This window comes from Cebus imitator, unplaced genomic scaffold (assembly GCF_001604975.1).
Source record: "Cebus imitator isolate Cc_AM_T3 unplaced genomic scaffold, Cebus_imitator-1.0 Scaffold92, whole genome shotgun sequence".
Taxonomy (NCBI): domain Eukaryota; kingdom Metazoa; phylum Chordata; class Mammalia; order Primates; family Cebidae; genus Cebus; species Cebus imitator.
In genome coordinates this window covers 11,501,545-11,521,645 of record NW_016107407.1, presented here as the reverse complement: position 1 = coordinate 11,521,645, position 20,101 = coordinate 11,501,545, and the positions used below count along the sequence as shown (strand labels likewise).

Genomic DNA, 20,101 nt, shown 5'->3' with positions numbered 1-20,101 from the left:
AAAAAAAAAAGCTCTGACCAGGACAGCAGGATCATATGGTGCCAGGCATCTGACCTGGAGAAACCATCAGTTTCATCAGAAGGGAGTTGTGGGCATGGCAGACACTCAGTGAATCATGGACTTCTCAGCGGATTTAGGGTCAAGTCTGTAACTCATCTCTGTAAAAATTAATGTGCATGTTTATTATCTGCAGTACTAGACTAGACTTAAATCTATATAATTTAGACAGAAAAGTGAGAGGAAAAAGAACCCCAGTAATAAATAGGATAAATATAATTAAGCTGATCAAAAAGTTTTATTACAAGAAGGATTTTATGTTTATTCACACATTCATTCCAATCTTAAAAGCATTTTTCAATATTCAATGAGGAGCCACCTTTTCAAAGTTTGATTCTCATTTTAAATTATCTAGACACATCAGCGATTCAGAGGCTCTTCGCTGATTAACATTTGGAAAGTAAGCAAAAGAATATTAAGATATCTCACAGAGTAAAGGGCAGAGGGAAATAGAAGAGCAGATACTGAGCAAAAATTAATGTGAAGTGAACTCTGCTAAGAGAAGAAGGGATGCATGTTTTAAAATGTGTTTATAAGGCATACATCTGCCATGCCCTCATGCTTTCATGGTTGATTGCAAAGGCAGGAGGGGTAACTATTATTGACTTAATTTTGTGATTCCTGCAAATTCCCAGAGGGAAAGCAATCTAACATGTGACTGATTTTTTTAAAGTAAGAAAATAGAGAATCCTGCTGTAAGGGCCACCGGCTTGAAGCAGGATGCGCAATCAGTACCTTTGCTGAACAGATAGGAAGGAGATGATGCATTTTTAAAACATGCCTTTTTATAGATCTAAACTTGAAATGGCAGGATCTGGAGGACAATGACAGATCAAATATCTTTAGGACAATGTCCTATGGTCCTGCTATTTTTAGGTGTTTTATGCTGGCTTTGTCCTTACGTTCCCCTAGCCTGCCTTTTATTGTTCTCCAAGTTTCTTGGTATCTCTGCTTTTCTCTTGTTAGCCCCACCTTTCTCCTTCCCCTCACATTCTTGATAATTTATATATCCTGCTTCTCTGCCCAGTTTTCCAATCCTAGACAAAGGGTTATTTACAACTGCCAAATGGTCACAATGGTTTTGTAAACAGTGTATTTATTTGAGTTAATGATTATCATCTTATTTGGGTTTTCACTGTAGATCAAAGAACAGTTTGGAATTTGATTTAGCATGAAACTGAAATTCTTAGAGGTCCTGTTTTGGAGTTGCACAGAGAGAAGATTGCAAACAAAGTCTTCCTTGAAAGGGGCTGGCTATTATTCTAAGACTCCTCCTCTGTGGTTCATGCTTGTTATACCTCTGACCCATTTCCCACGGTCACACAAACAGGTCTTGAATTGCTCAAAAATCGGGATAACAATTTTAAGCAATCTGGTCAAGGACAACTTGTTATGTTCCTTATTGTCTGTTTCACTCTGACCTTGAGGCTTTGCTCACAAACACATCCAGGTGTTGATTATTGGAGATTAGTCAGAAGCTTAAATTATAGCTTTGTGTGCACCTGTGTGTATGGACTTCGTACAAGAGCTACTTTGGCAGTTAATTGTTATCAAAGAATCATATAAACCAAACTTCAAAAAAGGCAAAGCCAGAAAATAAGTGTTTACTGAGTGTATCAAGGTTCTCTAGAGGGACAGGACTGATAGGATAGAAGTATATATGAAAGAGAGTTCATTAAGGAGTATTGACTCACACGGTCACAAGGTGAAGTCCCACAATAGGCTGTCTGCAAGCTGAGGAGCAGGAAAGCCAGTCCCAGTCTCCAAACCTCCAAAGTAGGGAAGTCAACAGTGCAACCTTCAGTCTGTGGCTGAAGGCCCGAGAGCCCCTGGCAAACCACTGGTGTTAAGTTCAAGAGTCCAAAAGCTAAAGAACTTGGAGTCTGATACTTGAGGGCAGGAAGCATCCTGCACAGGAGAAGAAGATGGCCAGAAGATTCAACAGTCAAGTCCCTCTTCTGCCTGCTTTATTCTAGCCATGCTGCCAGCTGATTAGATGGTGTCCACTCAGATTGAGGGTGGATCTGCCTCTCCCAAGTCCACTGACTCAAATGTTAATCTTCTTTGGCAACACTCTCTCAGACACACCCAGGAACAATACTTTGCATCCTTCAATCCAATCAAGTTGACCCTCAATATTAACCATCACATTGAGTAATCAGCCAAATAATTTCATTTTCAGCTTTGTAAGAAATTTCACATGTACCTAATAAAAGGGAAGAAAGAACCTACTTGCAGTAAGGATCAACCGTTTCATACTGAATGTATCATATTTTCTCAGGAAACATACAAAAAGATTACATAATAATCTCTCTGCGTGATTTTCTTTGTATATTTTAGCTTCCCTTAAAGCATTTGGTCACCTGAAGAAACTTCAGAAGTTGCCCATTCTAAGTTTTTAAGTTATATGAAGTATATACAGAAATATTCCCTTGATAAAGTTCTTTTTACCCTTTATTATCTAGAAGAGAATTCAGGTACACCAGAGCTGTCAACTTGATTTGTAGAGAAACTGAGTTTTTAATTGGATACAATCTAATTATCATCAAGCATTTGTTAAGACCCTGATGGAAATGTCCAACAAGCCAGCCTGGGCAGCATGGTGAAACCCCAGCTCTACAAAAAATACAAACGTTAGCTAGGTATGGTAGAACATACCTGTAGTCTCAGCTACTCAGGACACAGAGGTGGGAGGATCACTTGAGCCCCGAAGGTCAGGACTGCAGCGAGGAGTGATCACACCACTACACACCAGCCCAGGCAACAGAGAGAGATGCTGTCTCGAAAAAAAAATTGTCCAAGGAGAATACAACAGGCTCAACCTTTGTCTCCTGTGCTGATGGAAGGAGATAGGCGAGGACAATCCACCTTTCCACCTCCCAAATGTCCCTCTCCCAAAAATGCCCCACCTCCAAAAAATGGAGAGAGAAAGCAGTCACAGAACAGGAGAGAAAGAGAAAGTCAAAGAGAAAGTGTCTTGGAAAATATTTGGTACTTCTGAAGGGATTTGAGCATTGCTCATATCTTCAACATCATGCTCTGTGACTTGCACATTTCAGTGTTCCTAAGAATCATTTAGGGAACATGTTTTTTTAAAAAAAAAAAATTTCCCAGAGACTTTGATTCCAATTCAAAATTTGATTTGGTGAGGCCCCAGGATTTGCAGTTTTAATTACCCTTTCTCTCTGATTCTGAAATGGTTTGGGTAATCGCTTCTGCTGGTTGATAAAAACAGAACCCATTGCTCTTTTCTACCATGTTTTCTTTGCAGACATCTAAGAAGTCTTTATTTTCTTTTGACAGTTTGAAAATGTAATATTTTTATTTTTGCAGTTCGGTGGGGATGAGGGAGAGTGAAGAGTAGATTGTCTTTATTTCCCTAAACACATTGTGTTTCGTAGGAAAAGGAAAACTCTTTAAAGTGATCTATATTGTCAATGCTTAGAGAGCCTCTCCTAACCTTGAAAGCACCACTCTGAGAATTCTTTGAAGAGGCCAGTTAATACATCTGAGTTTTAGAGAGTAGATTGTCCAACAGATGTGCTGTGTCTAAATTGTGGTAAAATAGCCACAACATCAGAAATGCATGCTGAGTAAAATTATATAGTCATTTGAAAAATGAACTTTTGGCCAGGCACGGTGGCTCATGCCTATAATCCCAGCATTTTGTGGGGCCAGGGCATGCAGATCATCTAAGGTCAGGAGTTTGAGACCAGCCTGGCCAACATGATCAAACCCAGTCTCTACTAAAAATACAAAATACAGGGCCTGGTGGTGGGCATCTGTAATACCAGCTACTCGGGAGGCTGAGGCAGGAGAATCGCTTGAACCTGGGAGGCAGAGGTTGCAGTGAGCCAAGATTGCATCACTGCACTCCAGCCTGGGCAACAAAGTGAGACTCTGTCTCAAAAAAAAAAAAAAGAAAAGAAAAAGAAAAAAGAAAAATGAACTTTCTACTCTATACCTATATTCACATTTTCAATTATGTACTTTAGAGGATTCATGGTGGCTCACGCCTATAATCTCAGCACTTTGGGAGACTGAGGTGGGTGGATCACAAGGTCAGGAGATTGAGACCATCCTGGCTAACACAGTGAAACCTTGTCTCTACTAAAAATACAAAAAATTAGCTGCGTATGGTAGTGCACACCTGTAGTCCCAGCTACTTGGGAGGCTGAGGCAGGAGAAATGCTTCAACCCGGGAGGCAGAGGTTGCAGTGAGCCAAGATCGCACCATTGCACTCCAGCCTGGGCAGCAGAGTGAGACTCTATCTCAAAAAATAAAAATAAAAAAAAGAAGATTCAAAATGAAAGCTATTACACTTAGTGCATGTATTACCAAACCACTGCTTTTTAAAATATAAGGTTAGAAATTGTTTTGAGTGTGGTCATTTTTGAGCATGTAAATCCAAAAGAGGCAAAAGGCTTTTTTTTCTCCTGTTTTCTAAAACGAAGTTGCCTTTGAATAAAAGCCATATATGGATATTTATCCCTAAAAGAGACTTTTTTTTTCTTTCTTGGTTTTAAATTACTGAAACTATTTTGCATTCTTAACTACAGCATTCATTACTATGAATGGATTTAAAATTTTTCTTGCACAAATTGAACTGAGTTTTATAGAACACTTATGGAGTATTATGTAGAAGAATTGCTACTTCTAATGCTCATCTTTTACATGTAAATAGAAAGACACAGTTTTGTAAAGCTAAAAAGGAACAAAAAACTAAAGTCAAGCTTAGTGGTTTTTTCCATTTATTTATTGATATGGTTTGAATGTTTGTCCTCTCCAAATTTCATGTTGAAATGTAATCCCCAATGTTGGAGGTGGGGCCTGGTGAGAGGTGTTTGGGTCATGGGGGCAGATACCTCATGAATGGTTTGGCACTATCCCCATGGTAATGAGTGAGTTGGGTTCTTGCTGTAAGTTCCTGTGAGACGTGGTTGTTTAGGGAGCCTGACACTGCCTCCTCACTCTCCTCTTGCTCCCTCTCTTGTCATGTGATATGCCAGCTTCCCCCGTGCCTTCCGCCATGATTGTAAGCTCCTTGAGGCCCCACCAGAAGCTGCACAGATACTGGTGCCATGCTTCTACAGCTTGCAGAACCGTGACCCAAATAAGCCTTCTGTTTTTTACAAATTACCCAGACTCAGGTACTCTTTTATAGCAATGCAAAATGGACTGACACACATCTTTAATTGTTTTGGGGAAAGATAGATGTATACTATTTTTCAATCTGAATGTATGTTTCTATTTCTATAAAATATTCATTCCTGACCTTCGGATCTTAATCCATGTTACATATCTTTAAATGATATGGAAAATTCTTTGAGTTTTTTACTTTTTGTTGACAACAGATTACCTTGCTCTGTGTTGAGGTGAGAATCTCGGTGTTGGCCTGGCCTCTGCTTACTGCCTGCCATCTCATTCACTATGGAAACATAGTTAAAGTTTTCTGAATTTTCCAGAAATATGATATGAATGATTTGGTAGAACTGACAGTTTATTAAAGAGTATAATATTAACAACAATTTTATTCCTCCTCAAGAACGGTATTTTTTTTTTAAGGTAGGGTCTTATTCTGTCACCCAGGCTGGAGTACAGTGTTACCATCTCTGCTCACTGCAACCTCTGCCTCCTACATTTAGTGATTCTCCTGCCTCAGCCTCCCTAGTAGCTAAAATTACAGGTGTTTGCCACCATGCCCAGCTAATTTTTTGTACTTTTAGTAGAGATAGGTTTCACCCATGTTGACAAAGCTGGTCTTGAACTCCTGACCTCAAGGGAGTCAGGGGACCTCACTAGCCTCAGCCTCCCAAAGTGTTGGGCTTACAGGTGTGAGCCACCATGCCAGGCCCTATTTTTTTCCATGTAAGAAATTAGAGGTAGCTTGTTTATAAATAGGCACTGGATGTTGTGTGTGTGCATCTGAATTTTCTAGAGGTAAGAAAGAAAACGGTAGACAAATTTTTATTTTAAATAAAACTAAAAATGAGAGAAGGATGAAGTGTAGTTAAGGGGTACACAAATGCAGTTAGCTAGAAGGGGTACGATCTAGTACTCAATAGAACGGAAGACAAATTATACTAAATAATTTATATTTCAAAATAGCTAGAAGAGATATTTGTGATGTTCCCAGCACAAAAAAAGATAAATATTTGAGGTGATGCACGTCCTAGTTACCCTGATTTAGTCATTACACATTGTATATATATCAAAATATCACAATACCCTCAAAATATGTACAACTATTACATATCAAATTAAAGAAAAACAAGCAATAAGAACCAGAAGACAAGAAAATCATAAAATATTGTACCAGATGTGAAAGGAGAAACAATGAAGCTTAAAGCAGAACTAAAAGATATTCTGTATTTTTCTTTTCTTTTCTTTTTTGAGGCAGAGCTTGATTTTTATTGCCCAGGCTGGAGTGCAATGCCGCGATCTTGGCTTTCTGCAACCTCTGCCTTCTGGTTTCAAGTGATTCTCCTGCCTCAGCCTCCCAAATAGCTAGGATTACAGGTGCCCACCACCATGCCTGGCTAATTTTGTATTTTTAGTAGAGATGGTGTTTCATCATGTTGGCCTGGTCTCTAACTCCTGACCTCGTGATCTGCTCACCTTGGCCTCTCAAAGTGTTGGGATTACAGGAATGAGCCACTGAATGCAGCTTGTTAGAAGGTAGTAAGACCTTGTCAACCAATGTGTTCATATTAGAAAAGAGAGCCATCATTCAAAATCTGTTTAAGAGAATGATTATCTTACCTTCATACCTCCAGACACTGGCCTGATTCTGTCTCACTGTGTACGCCAGACCAGAGAAGGTCTGCAGGAGCAGAAGGGTTTATTTTGAAGCCATTCTGGAGGCGTGCTGATTGCCAAGCCTCTCATTCTCTCCTTCCCTTCTTCTATTCTTTCAATTGCCCTGATAGAGTATAAGTATTAGAGATCTCACTCATCAGGCCAGAAACAAAAACAAATTAGCCTGGGTTGGAGGTTAAAGATAATCAATTGGATATGCAGTAAAATCGCCAGGGACACCTCAGCGTCAGGCATGGCTGCATCCTGGATCCCAGAAGTCTTCATTAGGAATCTCCCCTCTTCCGCCATCTCTAGCTCTGTGTGCTTTCATTCTCAGCAGCTGAATAATCTGATAGAGCTGAAGTTCATTAAAGAGCAGAATTTTCTTATGACAGCCTCCATCACTGGAACTGAAGAGGGTTAGTTATCCTTCCTGAGGGGGTACTGATGCAACATGCTCCTGGCTGTCATCCTTGAAAATTCCAGTTCACACCTGAAATGGAAGGGCATGTTATCCAAAGTGGCCAGGAGTAAGATACACCTGAGAGTGAGATCTAGGGAGCTAGAGAAGCTGAAATCTGACTCCTGTCCTGGGAGACAAAGCTGGAGGAACAAAGGCCAGGTGTGCCGGGAGCTGAGCAGGGAGGGACAGTAGAGTCAGAGGTGGGAGTCGCATCCGAGCCAATAGCTGCAAATTAAGTACAGGAATGTGCGCTTCTCCTGCTGTTCATTTACTTTTTGTTTGTAGAGGGTTGGGGAAGCACTTATTAAAGCCAGTCATCATGTATTTTGTAGTTTGGGCTGCTTGGACTGAATTTCACGTATTTTATCTCACTGAATCTTTATTTTAAAAATTTAGAGTTAGCAACTGCCACGATTAAGGATAAGGAGACTGAGGCATTACGAGACTAAGAAACTAACCCATGTGCACTTAAGCTGGGCCAACACAGAATCTGACCAGAAGAGAGGTTTCTCTGGAGTTTATTCATTGAGTATCCAACATGCATTGGGCATGGTTCAAGGTTCTGTGACAGGCACTGAAAGAAAGATGTTCCAGCCCCAGCATGGAGGGAGGTACACAGTGCTGTAGGAATTCATGTAGTTTAGGTATGTGTGCTTCCGAGTTGATTCATAAGAATTCAGAAGGACTTGAGGCCTCTCTGTAGAGAGAATGCCATCTTAGCTCAAGAAACAGTATGCCTGCCTTCCTCCCTGCTGAAATCTCTCCCTGAATTTTGCTGAGTGTAAACATGGAACGTCCCTTGCTAGATGCACCACTGGCTCTTTGTGTTACTTTATTAGAGAATCACAGCCTTTTACAGCCACACAGGCTTAAGAGAAGGATTTAACCGATCCCCCATTATACAGTTTAGAGAGCTGAGGTCCAGAGGGGTTGAGTGGTTTACCCAAGATCACACAGCTGGTTAGTGGCAAATCTATGATATAAATCCCATCTAATTCCAAATCCTATCTATGCTCTATCCATGCTCTTCCCAATCATTTAATTTTCATATTTGAATAACCAAAGGTAAGTTCCTTGCTGTTAACCAGAGTAGTTTTGTGACCATAGGTCAGACCTAACATTCTAGTTTCCTTCTTCCCTTCCCCCCTCTCTTCCTCCCTTTCTCCCCCCCCCCTTCCTCCCTCTATCCATGACTCTCTCATTCTTTTTAGGCTCTGCTATCTTAGGAATGCGTTGGTTCTTATATATGGGCAATAACCTCTCTTTTTCTCTTGCTCAGCATTTAGTATTCATGCAACGAGCGTATGATTTTTTCCTGATGTGGTTTTATGTATTTTAAACTCTGGTTTGACTAGTCTACATTTGCTGTAAATGCCCAGATTGCAAATGGTAGCAACGTGCTATAAAAATAAAATGTTCTTATTGTAGTAAATATCCACAGCTACAGAATGAGCGCCTGTTTCATCTCCATTTCCTTTCCTTCTCATTTACTGGCTAAGTACTTAGCCTTTTAAAAACCTTTCCATGCGAATCAGTATGTAAAATATTTGTTATGTGTCCAAACTGAAAGTTAATGAATTACAAAATATTCTTATTTTGTGAAATAGCATTTTTCTCTGTTTACGCATGAAGTACACAGAAACAGGCGATGGCTTTCAGTGATGATGGTCTTGTCAAAGCAGAGATGATGTTACTTCTGAGAGATTTCTAAATCCCCCTTTATATCCAGTAATTCTCTCTTTGGACTAAATAAGGCAGAACATGTTACATCTTTTCTATCCATTGTCGAACACTTAAATAAACTTTACTATCTTGTACTTTCTAGTTCCTTAAAAAAAACTCTTTGTAAAGAAAGATCGTGCTTAGTTATTTTAAATGCAACACTAAATATTTCACTATAAAGGAAAAAGTCAAAGGTTGAATTTTTTTCTTACTAAAAACAGTCTGCTCCTAGGTATTATGGAATGCTTGCTTTAAAAAGGAATTTGTAAGTCTCAAATGACTAGTATAGAAGAGCAACAACATCCACTCATTCCGAAATTAAGAATGAACGTAATAACAGCCATGTATGCAACAAATTCCTAGAATATCTACAAGAAGAACCTATTCAGACTGGTGCCTGCTGGGTGCAAATCCCCTGTTCTCCAACTTTAGAGCATACTGTCAAATTCATGCCTTAGGTTGGTTTGCCCATCACAGGACTTCTATCCTTTTTAGCATGAAGTGTGACCATGGGGCTGTTTTGCCTCTGGGTTGATTGGCTGCAGCTGGTCTTGGAAGCCAACATCACTTCGTATAACATTAAGGGTTGCAAATTCCTACACCCTAGGATTCACCAACAGCTGAGACAGCAGCTGGGAAGGGTTAGTTTATACTTTTGAGGGTAAGAACACCACTTGTGGTTATGTCTGTCTGGAATCTTATTCTGTGTTTTCGAGAGACATTTAACTCTCAACATTGAATGTAATAAAAACATGTTCTGTGGTTACATGGTACCATATGTCTTTGAGAAGGCACTGGAGCTTTACACATTTGATCTAACTCATTTTTATTTCACCTTGGGTTTGAGAAGGTACCTTGTGTAACTTCATTCTTAATCACGTACACATACACATAATTTACAGAGAGCAGGAGAGTGAGCCACTAAGGTTTTAAGTAGTCTGTTATAATCCAGTCAAGGCTGAGAGTTGAATGAATTCCACTGACCTGTATATTGTTCTCAAGCTTCTGTTATCTCATTACTAGATCACTACCTTCTCATTAAATGCATTGTTATTGAATTACAGTAATGGAAGTTTCAGTTTTAGACTCTGTCTAAAAGAAAATAAAAATGAAGAGGATAATTCCTACTTCCTGACTTATTGGAAGGATCAAATAAAATAATATAAAAACACTTAGTACATTGTGTGATGTTGCTTACTTGAAGTACCTGGAGTAGCCAAATTTATAGAGATAGAAAGTAGAGGGGTGAGGCCAGGCGCAGTGACTCACGCCTTTAATCCCAGCACTTTGGGAGGCCGAGGCAAGGGGATCACCTGAGGTCGGGAGTTCAAGACCATCCTGGCCAACACAGTGAAATCCCGTCTCTACTAAAAATACAAAAATTAGCTGGGTGTGGTTCTGTGTGCCTGTAGTCCCAACTACTCAGGAGGCTGAGGCAGTAGAATTGCTTTAATCTGGGAGGCAGATGTTGCAGTGAGCTGAGATTCCGCCACTGCAGTCCAGCCTGGGCAACAGAGTGAGACTCCATCTCAAAAAAAACAAAGCAAGTAGAGGTGTGGTAGCCAGAGGTCTGGGGAAAAAGGAATGGGGAGTGAGTGTTTAATGCATACAGAGTTCCAGCGTTGCAAGATAAAAAGAGTTCTGGAGATGGGTGATGGCCATAGTTGCAGATCAATGTGAAAGTACTTAATGCCACTGCACTGTACACTTAAAAATGACTGAGATGGTGGCCGGGCACGGTGGCTCACGCCTGTAATCCCCGCACTTGTGAGGCTGAGGCAGGCAGATCACCTGAAGTCAGGAGTTTGAGACTAGCCTGACTAACATGGAGAAACCCCATCTCTACTAAAAATACAAAATTAACTAAGCTTGGTGGCTCATGCCTGTAATCCCACCTACTCAGGAGGCTGAGGCAGGAGAATCACTTGAACCCGGGAGGCAGAGGTTGTGGTGAGCTGAGATCGCACCATTGCACAGCCTGGGCACCAAGAGCAAAACTCCAACTCAAAAAAAAAAAAATGATTAAGATGACAAATGTTATGGCATATGTATTTTACCACAATAATTTTTTAAAAACACTTAGTACACTCCCAAACAACTCCTGTTAACCTGCTCCTTCCTCCTTTCCTAGTCTTCGTTTTTGCCCATGACAAGTGGCTGTCGGTAATTGGAGATAGGATTGGGGTTACCTGAAACTCTGAGCTTGGCAACTTGGATAGATCCACAGAAGCCTAGTTAGAGGTGCTGGGTCCACAGTTCAGAAATGACAAGTACTTACAGACATCTAAGTTCCACATATTCATATTATACACGAGAAAACTTAGGTCTGGAGAGATTGAATGATTTGCCTAAAATGACACAGCAAATCAATGGCAGAGCTGGAACCAAGATCCAAGATTACTAATTTTGAGTCCAATTTGCTTCTCAAAAGATGTTAGGGGCTGGGTGCAGTGACTCACGCCTATAATCCTAGCACTTTGGGAGGCCAAGGTAAGTGGACCACCTGAGGTCAGGAGTTCAAGACAGCTTGGCCAACATGGTGAAACCCCGTCTCTACTAAAAAATACAAAAATTAGCCAAGCTTGGTGTCGGGTGCCTGTAATCCCAGCTATTCGGGAGGCTGAGGCAGATAGAATTGCTTAAACCTGGGAGGCAGAAGTTGCAGTGGGCCAGATTGCACTGCTTCCAGTCTGGGCAACACACCACGATCCTGTCTCAGGAAAAAAAAAAAAAAATTTGGGGTTTGCAACTATCTCTGGGGATCATTTGGGCCACTCTGTGACCTGAAGTTGAGCTTAGAGTTTTCTCTATTCTGATTAGATAACTTCAGAGACTGGGATGTAAAATATTCCCTTGAAAAGCAATTGTTTGAAATAGCTTATTTGAGGTATAAATGTTTATACCTTTAGTAACTGTACACATTTAAATTGTCCCATTTGACAAGATGACATATGTATGTACCATGAAATTATTACCACAATCAAAATAATGACATATCCATCACCCATTTTTAATGTTTTTCTCCATCATACCTCATCACCAGGCCATCGCTGATCTGTGTTCTGTCACTAGAAATAAGCTTGCTTTTCTAGAGTAAATGGGATTGTACGTACTCCGTTTTTTTCTCCCACTTTCAACCAGCATAATTATTTTCAGATTCATCTACATTTTTGCAAGTATCAGTAAGTCATTTCTTTTTCTTGTTCGTAGTAGCCTATTGTTTGACTATGCCATGATCTGTTTATCCATTTAACTGTTGACGTATATTTAGGTTGTTTCTAGTTTGGGGCTATTGCAGATAAAGCCAATATGAACGTTCTCATAAAGTTTTTATATGGAGATAGGATTCTGTATTAACCGTGTGTTTCTGATATTTTGACATGTGAAACCTTGCTGATTTTAGAGACATTACCTCTCCCTAGGTCAGTCAGCTCCTAAAGGTAACAAGACTCACCTGCCAGCATCACTTTTCTATGTAAACTAGCCAATCTCCAGGGCCCATTCCTCTTACACTCTGGGCCACTGTCCATCTGTCCTTATCACCCCAGGGTTGAGTACCTGACAACTAGGGGCAATCGCTACATCCTGGAGCCAGCTGAAACTCTTCAAAGTAGCCAGTCCTAAACTACTTTAGCCTTCTTATCTTGCCTCACACATTCCTTCCTGCAGAGACCACATAAAGGCCCGTGATTTCCCTGGCTCTCTTTACTCAGGACTTACCTAGTGCTTGCTTATGTGGCCTCTTTGTGTGCCATGCCTCCCACTTTAGTGAACTGTAGGTAAAACAACTTCCTTTACAACAGTCATTTCTGTGTCTGCATGTCTTACCATACCTGATTAAAGCACATATCAAGTATACTTTTAAACACTCATTTTTCTTGAGTAAAAACTAGGAGTGGAATCATATGGTAAGTATGTATCTAAGGTTTTAAGAAACTATCAAACTGTTGTCCAAAGTGCTTGTCCGTTTCACCTTCTTAGCAATAGTATATGAAAGTACCAGTTGTTCCACTTCCTCACCAACTTTTGCTATGATTAGTCTTTTTAATTTTAGCCATTCTAAGAGCTACCGTCTCATTAATTTGCATGCCCTTAATGAAGAATTATGTTGAACATTTTTTGTGTGTTAATTTGCCATTCTTTTATCTTCTCTCAGATGTATCCATACAAATCCTTTGTATACTTCTTTATTGGATTGTTTTCTTATTGTTGAAATTTGAAAGCTCATTTTACATTCTGGATACAAGTCCTTTATCAGATGCGTGTTTGACAAAGACTTTTCCCCAGTCTCTGGCTTGTCTTGTTCTCTTAACAGTGTCTTTTGGAGAGCAAACGTTTTACATTTTGATGAAATCATTTTGTTCTTTTATGGATTTGGGTTTTGGTATTATATCTAGGAAATGCGACCCAAAGGTCACAAAGATTTTCTCCCCTGTTTTCTTCTAGTACACCAGGGATTTGTACAGTTATATCTGAACAAAAATACAAGGATGGCAAATTAGCATACAAAAAAATGTTCAACAAAATTGTTTATTAAGGCAATGCAAATTAATGAGATCATAACTATACCAAGTGTTGGTGAGGAAGTAGAGCAACTGGTACTCTCATATGCTATTGCTAAATAGGAGTCACCGACACAATGGCAGCCTTTGCCGTGGAGCCCCAGGCACCCACATTAGGGCCTGAACCAATGGTGCTAGGCTCACCCACATCTCCAAAGTCAGGAGTTAATACCCATTTCTTACCTGGATTTTTAGTGGGAGATTTGCCAGCTCCAGTGACTCCACAACTATGATCAATTAGTGGTTCTTCAATAGGAGTAATGGAAATAAGATCACCTTTATTTGCAGGTGGGTTACCAGCACAACCAGTTGTACCAGCTCACAGAGATAAAAGTGGCACTCCACCAGTTAGAAGTATTTATGATGACATTTCTAGCCCAGGATTTGGATCAACACCTTTAACTTCAAGAAGACAGACAAACATTTCAGTAATGCAGGGTCCTCTTGTTGGAGTTATATCGACTCCTAGAACATGGCAAAGCATGTTTAGTCCAGTAAATATCAGTCAGCCATGAAAGACAACATTATCTCCTGCCCAGGTGGATCCTTTTTATACTCAGGGAGATTCTTTGACTTCAGAAGACACCTCATTGACACTTTGGTGACTGTATTTGGGTTTCCTCAAGTATCTGCTTCCTACATATTATTACAATTTGCACAGTACGGGAATATCTTAAAACATGTGATGTCTAACACAGGAAATTGAGTGCATATCCATTATCAATCTAAACTGCAGGCTTGGAAAGCCTTAAGCAAAGATGGGAGGATTTTTGGAGAATCCATCATGACTGGTATAAAACCACGTGTTGACAAAAGTGTTATGGAAAGCAGTGACAGATGTGCTTTACCATCTCCATCTTTAGCCTTTACACCAACAATCAAAACTCTAGGAACACCAGCACAACCTGGAAATAATCCTAGGATTTCTACCATGAGACCTTTTGCTACAGCATGCAAAGCTTCTACTAGTGATTATCAGGTTATTTCTGACAAACGCCAAAAAAAAAGATGAAAGTCTTGTATCCAAAGCAATGGAGTATATGTTTGGCTGGTTGTAGAGGACCAGTGAGGAGGTTTCTACACTAAAGCAGAGTTAGCAGAGTGCTGCTGGTTCCTTTAGTTAGTTATGTAACCATTCCTGCAGTATTGGATAGCTACCTCCTACTTTTTTAGGAAAGAAGCCTTCTTCATTAAGGATACAGCCTTTCTGTAGCTGCGCTTTAAAAGATGCTTGAGATACATTTTAAAGAAAACTATAAATCCCTGTAAATAGGATTTTGTGCTTTCTGTAACAGTGCATGCTTCAGCACAGAAAACTCAGTGTTGATTATTGTAAATTAAATAACTGAAATTGTGGTGAAACTTCATAGTCTTCATGAGAAGGTGGGGGTGAATTTCATGAAGGGGAACTATAGTTATGTCTACCAAGACACAAATATTATAATTAGCAATTTCAGTTATGGTGTTTTAATTTAGATAGCATTTAATATTTTAATTACCCTTATTTGTATGTGTCCTGTCACAGAGTGACCTCTTAATGTATTCTAAAACCAACATTCTTTTAAAAAACCTACTATTAGCCAAGCGCGGTATCTCACACCTGTAATCCCAGCACTTTGGGAGGCTGAGGTGGGCAGATCACCTGAGGTCAGGAGTTCGAGACCAACCTGACCAACATGGTGAAGCCCCATCTCTACTAAAATACAAAAATTAGCCAGGTGTAGTGGCAGGCTCCTGTAATCCCAGCTACTCGGGAGACTGAGGCAGGAGAATCACTTGAATCCAGGAGGCAGAGGCTGCCGTGAGTGGAGATCTTGCCACTGCACTCCAGCCTAGGCAACAAGAGTGAGTGTCTGTCTCAAGAAACAAACAAACAACAAAACAAAACAAAAACCTACTATACTACTAAAGTTTCTTGATAATAAAGATTGTCAATTATTTAAAAAATATATATAAAATAGGATACATTGCACAGCCGTTTGGTAGTTTCTTAAAAACTTAAACACATATGATCCAGCAATTCCACTCTTAGGATTCACTCAAGAAAAAGGAGTGTGTGAAAATATACCTGGAATTTGTTTTAATAGTCTTGTAGTTTTAGGTCTTACATTTAGGCCTATGATTTATATAGTATTAGAATTTTTATCTGGTGCGAGATACCCACTGAAGTTTGTTTCCTTCTTTGATATCTAGTTGTTCCAGAACCACTTGTTGAAAAGCTTATTTTTCCCCATGGAATTGCCTTTGTACTTTTGTCAAAAATTGGTTGTCCGTATAATGTTAGTGTAGGTATGTTTCTGGATTTTCCAGTTTGTCCTATTGATCTATTTGCCCATTTTGTCTCTATTAATTTCATACTGTCTGGATTACTATAAACGTATAAGGCATGACATCAGTTAGTGTTCGTTTTCTAACTTTGCTCTTCCTTCTCAAAATTTTTTCAGTAGTTTTGGCTATTCTAGATTCTCCCCATCTAACCAGCACTTTAATATCATTTAATAAGCACTTAATAATATCTTGTCAATTTCTACTAAATAAAAAAGCCTTCTGGAATGTTTATAGGCATACACCAATTTAGGCAAAAATGATATCTTAGCACTATTTTTTCCAACTTAAAAACGTGGCATATATCTCTCCATTTATTTAGGACTTCTTTAACTTTTTTAAGCCATCTTTGATACTGTTGACGTACATACAGTACACATCTTTTGTGAAATTTATCCGTAAGTATTTCAAGTTTGGGATGTTATATAAATGGTATTCTTTTCTTAATTTCAATTTTCAATTGGAAAACAACCTTGTTACTTCAAACTTGAATGCTGCGTTTCCATAGAGAACAGTAAAACAATAGTTTCCCTGTTCTGTTTTGGCTCCTATCTCTCTAAAGAAGCTCTACAAATGGATTTTCCTCTCAACCTTTCAAACTAAATGCCAAGAGTCCTATAATGAGGCTGAAAATGTGACCATATCGCCCAGAAGGAGCTAACTCTGACACGCTCTTTTGCAAAAGCAGCTAAATAAATTGAGTATATTAGAGACACAAATTTCTAGGACTTGTAAGGATTCTGTCAAAAATGTGTAACAGGGATGAATTACTCTTGCCCTGAGAACTTCAACTTTTGCACTTCCTGACTTTGCTATGGCTAAAATTGAAATACCAAAGTGGTATTCCCCAAAGCGTTTGAATTTAATAGCATTAATGACTAGGCTCCTACAAGTCTATAAATTCTTATTTGAAAGTTCAGCTTTTCTATTTGTACTTTCTGGGAATGCTTAACTTTTAGTTTTCTACCTGTAAAACTTCCAAAAAGCAAATAACCTCACTTCAGACATCAAGTCCTTATAAGGAGTGAGTGAGCAGCCCTACCTCCCTAAAGAAATAGCTATATTCAGGAGAAGTCTTGTGGTTTAAATTTAGCTTGGTCGTATCTCCTTCTATTCCATTGAACTCTTATGCTCTCACAGCCTTGAGGAAACATGTCCTGGTAAACTCTTTCACCATAAAATGTTAAGAACAGAGAGCAAGTTTACACGTCTAAGATCATGCACATTTCAAAAGACAGTAACTCTAAGGCACAGGCATTCATGGTAATGGTGGGTTTCAGGCATTGTGGGAAGGAGAGACAGAACAGCAAGAGAGCCTTTCAGTATCCCCTGTAATCTCATCGTTAGTCATGCCTTTTGTGTGATATGGTCCAACTTTCACCTCTGACTTTGTGAACACTGGGCTCTACCTCCTGAAATACACTATTAACACATACAAGACGTTTCTGTCCTGTGTCTCCAGCTCTATGACAATGGATCATGGATTTTTGTTTTGTTTTGTTTTACTTTCCACACAGGAAAGTTGAGAAGATAGAACACAATACTCAAAGTCACAGTAAAGAAGTTCAAGTCCAGGTTGAGTTGACATTATTACCATTATTCAACCCCTTCCTTACCACCCCTGCATCTCAGGCAGTGACATTATTTGGTGACATTGATTAAGTCTCCACTGTTAAAGCGTTGAATTTCCCTTCTTTTTAAGAATCAATGTTGGGAGCTAGGAAACTCACCCATAGAGACAAGAGGAATGTAGAACCAAGCTCAGCTCCTCTCCTGAATGAAGCATGATGGCTCAAAGTAGATGGTTAACAAATGATCACGCTAGATAGAATCACTTTGGAAAAGCTTTATAAATCTAATGCACTCAAACTTAACAATGAAGAAGGAAATAGACGCATTCTAGCAGAAAAACAAAGGAGGTATATTTGAGGTACTCAATGATGCTTTTTAGACCTAAAGTACACAAGCACAAATAAATCCCACTCCCTAAACTGAAAGTATTTTAAAGTGTCCACAGCACTGGAACTGGTTAAGAAAATATCTAGTTTGAATTCAAAGGTATCTTCAAGAATTCTTTCTTTCTTTTAGGAAGAAAATATATTATATTGAAATACAGTTCCTAAAATACTAACAATAAAATTAGCAAGATATATATATGTATATATCTACATATTCTGTCTACACACACATGCACACTTCTCTTTATTAACACATTAAATGTAGCAGGTGTAATAGCTACCACAATTTTGAAGTACTGATGAGTACATTCAATATTTCAAGTCATCTGAAACAACTGTAATATGCTATGAAATATCTGAGATTCGGTGACAAAGTGAAAGGCTCCGCTAATGTTACTATGGCCTACTGACTAAATTCATAAAAGAAGGAAAAGCTAAATTTCAGTTGAAAGTTAGAGGCCAGGCACGGTGGCCCACATCTGTAATCCCAGGACTTTGTGAGGCCGAGGTGGGAAGATCACCTGAGGTTGGGAGTTCGAGACCAACCTGGTCAACATGGTGAAACCTCGTCTCTAATAAAGATACAAAAATTAGCTGGGCATGGTGGTGGTTGCCTGCAATCCTGGCTACTTGGGAGGCTGAGGCAGGAGAATTGCTCAAATCCAGGAGGTGGAGGTCACAGTGATCCAAGATAGTGCCACTGTACTCCAGCCTGAGCAACCGTACCAGACTCCATCTCAAAAAAATAAAAACGTTAGCGAAGATAAGAATGTAATTTTTCCCCCAACTAAAGTCATGACCCTTCCCTCTGAATTTTATCCATTGTCTCTTTCAAGAATTCTTTCTACAGACTCCAGAATAAACTTGTAACAGGGCAGGGAAAGAGCAGCCTCTGGAAATTTCCAGTCCTCTGAACCCGTAAGACAGCAGCAGGAGATTGTTCATGTTTAAAGGAAGTCTGCCTAAAGCCCTGCTTTGTATTCACCCTTCTCTGTGAACATCAAACTGCTGCCATGCCTTTGTCGCAGTTTTACCGAGGGAAGTTGAGCACAGGCTAACACCCTCCATGAATTGTCCTTGAGGAGGCGTTGTTAGCATTTGGCAGAAACATTCTCCAACTTCTTCATCCCTGTGGCAGAGCCTGAGCTCAGGCAGGTCCCGGAGCAAGCAGGTGCCTGTCTCTCCCCTGCGCAAGGAGTGAGAAGGTAGCATTGTCACTAAGTAATGCAGCCCATCACATGGTACCTAGGATGATTTCAAGGAATTAAAGCACAGCGCCTATATTAGTTATCTGTTCTGCACAAATAATTGCCCTCCCGAATAGCAACATGAATCATGAATTTTTGTTATCTCACAGTTTCTGGATGTTAGGAATCTGGGAGCAGCCTAGCTGGGTGGTTCAAGCTCAGGATCTCTTGTGAAATTGCAGTCAAGCTCTTGGCTAGGGCTATAGGTTTGTGAGGCTAAAAGATCTCCTTCCAAGCTCTCTCATGTGATTGTGGGCAAGACTCAGTTTCTTGCTGGCTGTTGCTTGAGTGTCTCACTTCCTTTTCATGTGGGCCTTTCCAAAGGCTGCCTGAGCAATCTCATGACAAAGCAGCTGGCTTTCCCCTGAGGTCATGATCCAAGAGAAAAACACCAATATGGCAGCCACAGTCTTTTACAACCCATATTGGGAATGACATAAAAGCAGTCGCTTCTGTTATATTCTGTTGGTCATGCAGACCAACTCTGGAACAGTGTAGAAGGGGAATGTCAGGAAGCAGGGATCACTAGGGACCCTCTTGGAGGCTGCCTACCATACCTCTCATCTAATTGTGCTGAGAACAGAGTTGGCACTGGCCTTTGACATAATGTATATCAAGTAACACTTTTTAGAGGTACTGCAACATAGTGGCAAGTCTAGTAGACTGCTAGTAAAGAGATTTGGATTCCAGTTCTGTTCTGATGATTACAAATGCTCTGTGCCTTTGGAATGCTGCTTAGCCTTTTTGCACATCTGTTGTCTCATCTGTAAGAGAGAATATTGTCATTAATGGTCTCAACGAGTCTCTCAACTCTCAAATTCCATCTCTTTATTCATATTTCTTAATTGCCATTAATAAATATGCCATTTCAGGTATGAAAGTTATGAAGGTGCCGGGCGCGGTGGCTCAAGCCTGTAATCCCAGCACTTTGGGAGGCCGAGGCGGGTGGATCACGAGGTCAAGAGATC

At 39.8% G+C, this 20,101-nt stretch overlaps 1 protein-coding gene and 1 pseudogene across 12 annotated transcripts in view; both read left to right on the top strand.

Moving 5' to 3' along the window:
• The window catches only part of KIAA1217 (KIAA1217 ortholog), a 498,057-nt gene that overhangs the window by 88,434 nt on the left and 389,522 nt on the right, over positions 1–20,101 (top strand). The window lies entirely within an intron of this gene.
• LOC108309287 lies at positions 13,681–14,661 on the top strand (annotated as a pseudogene).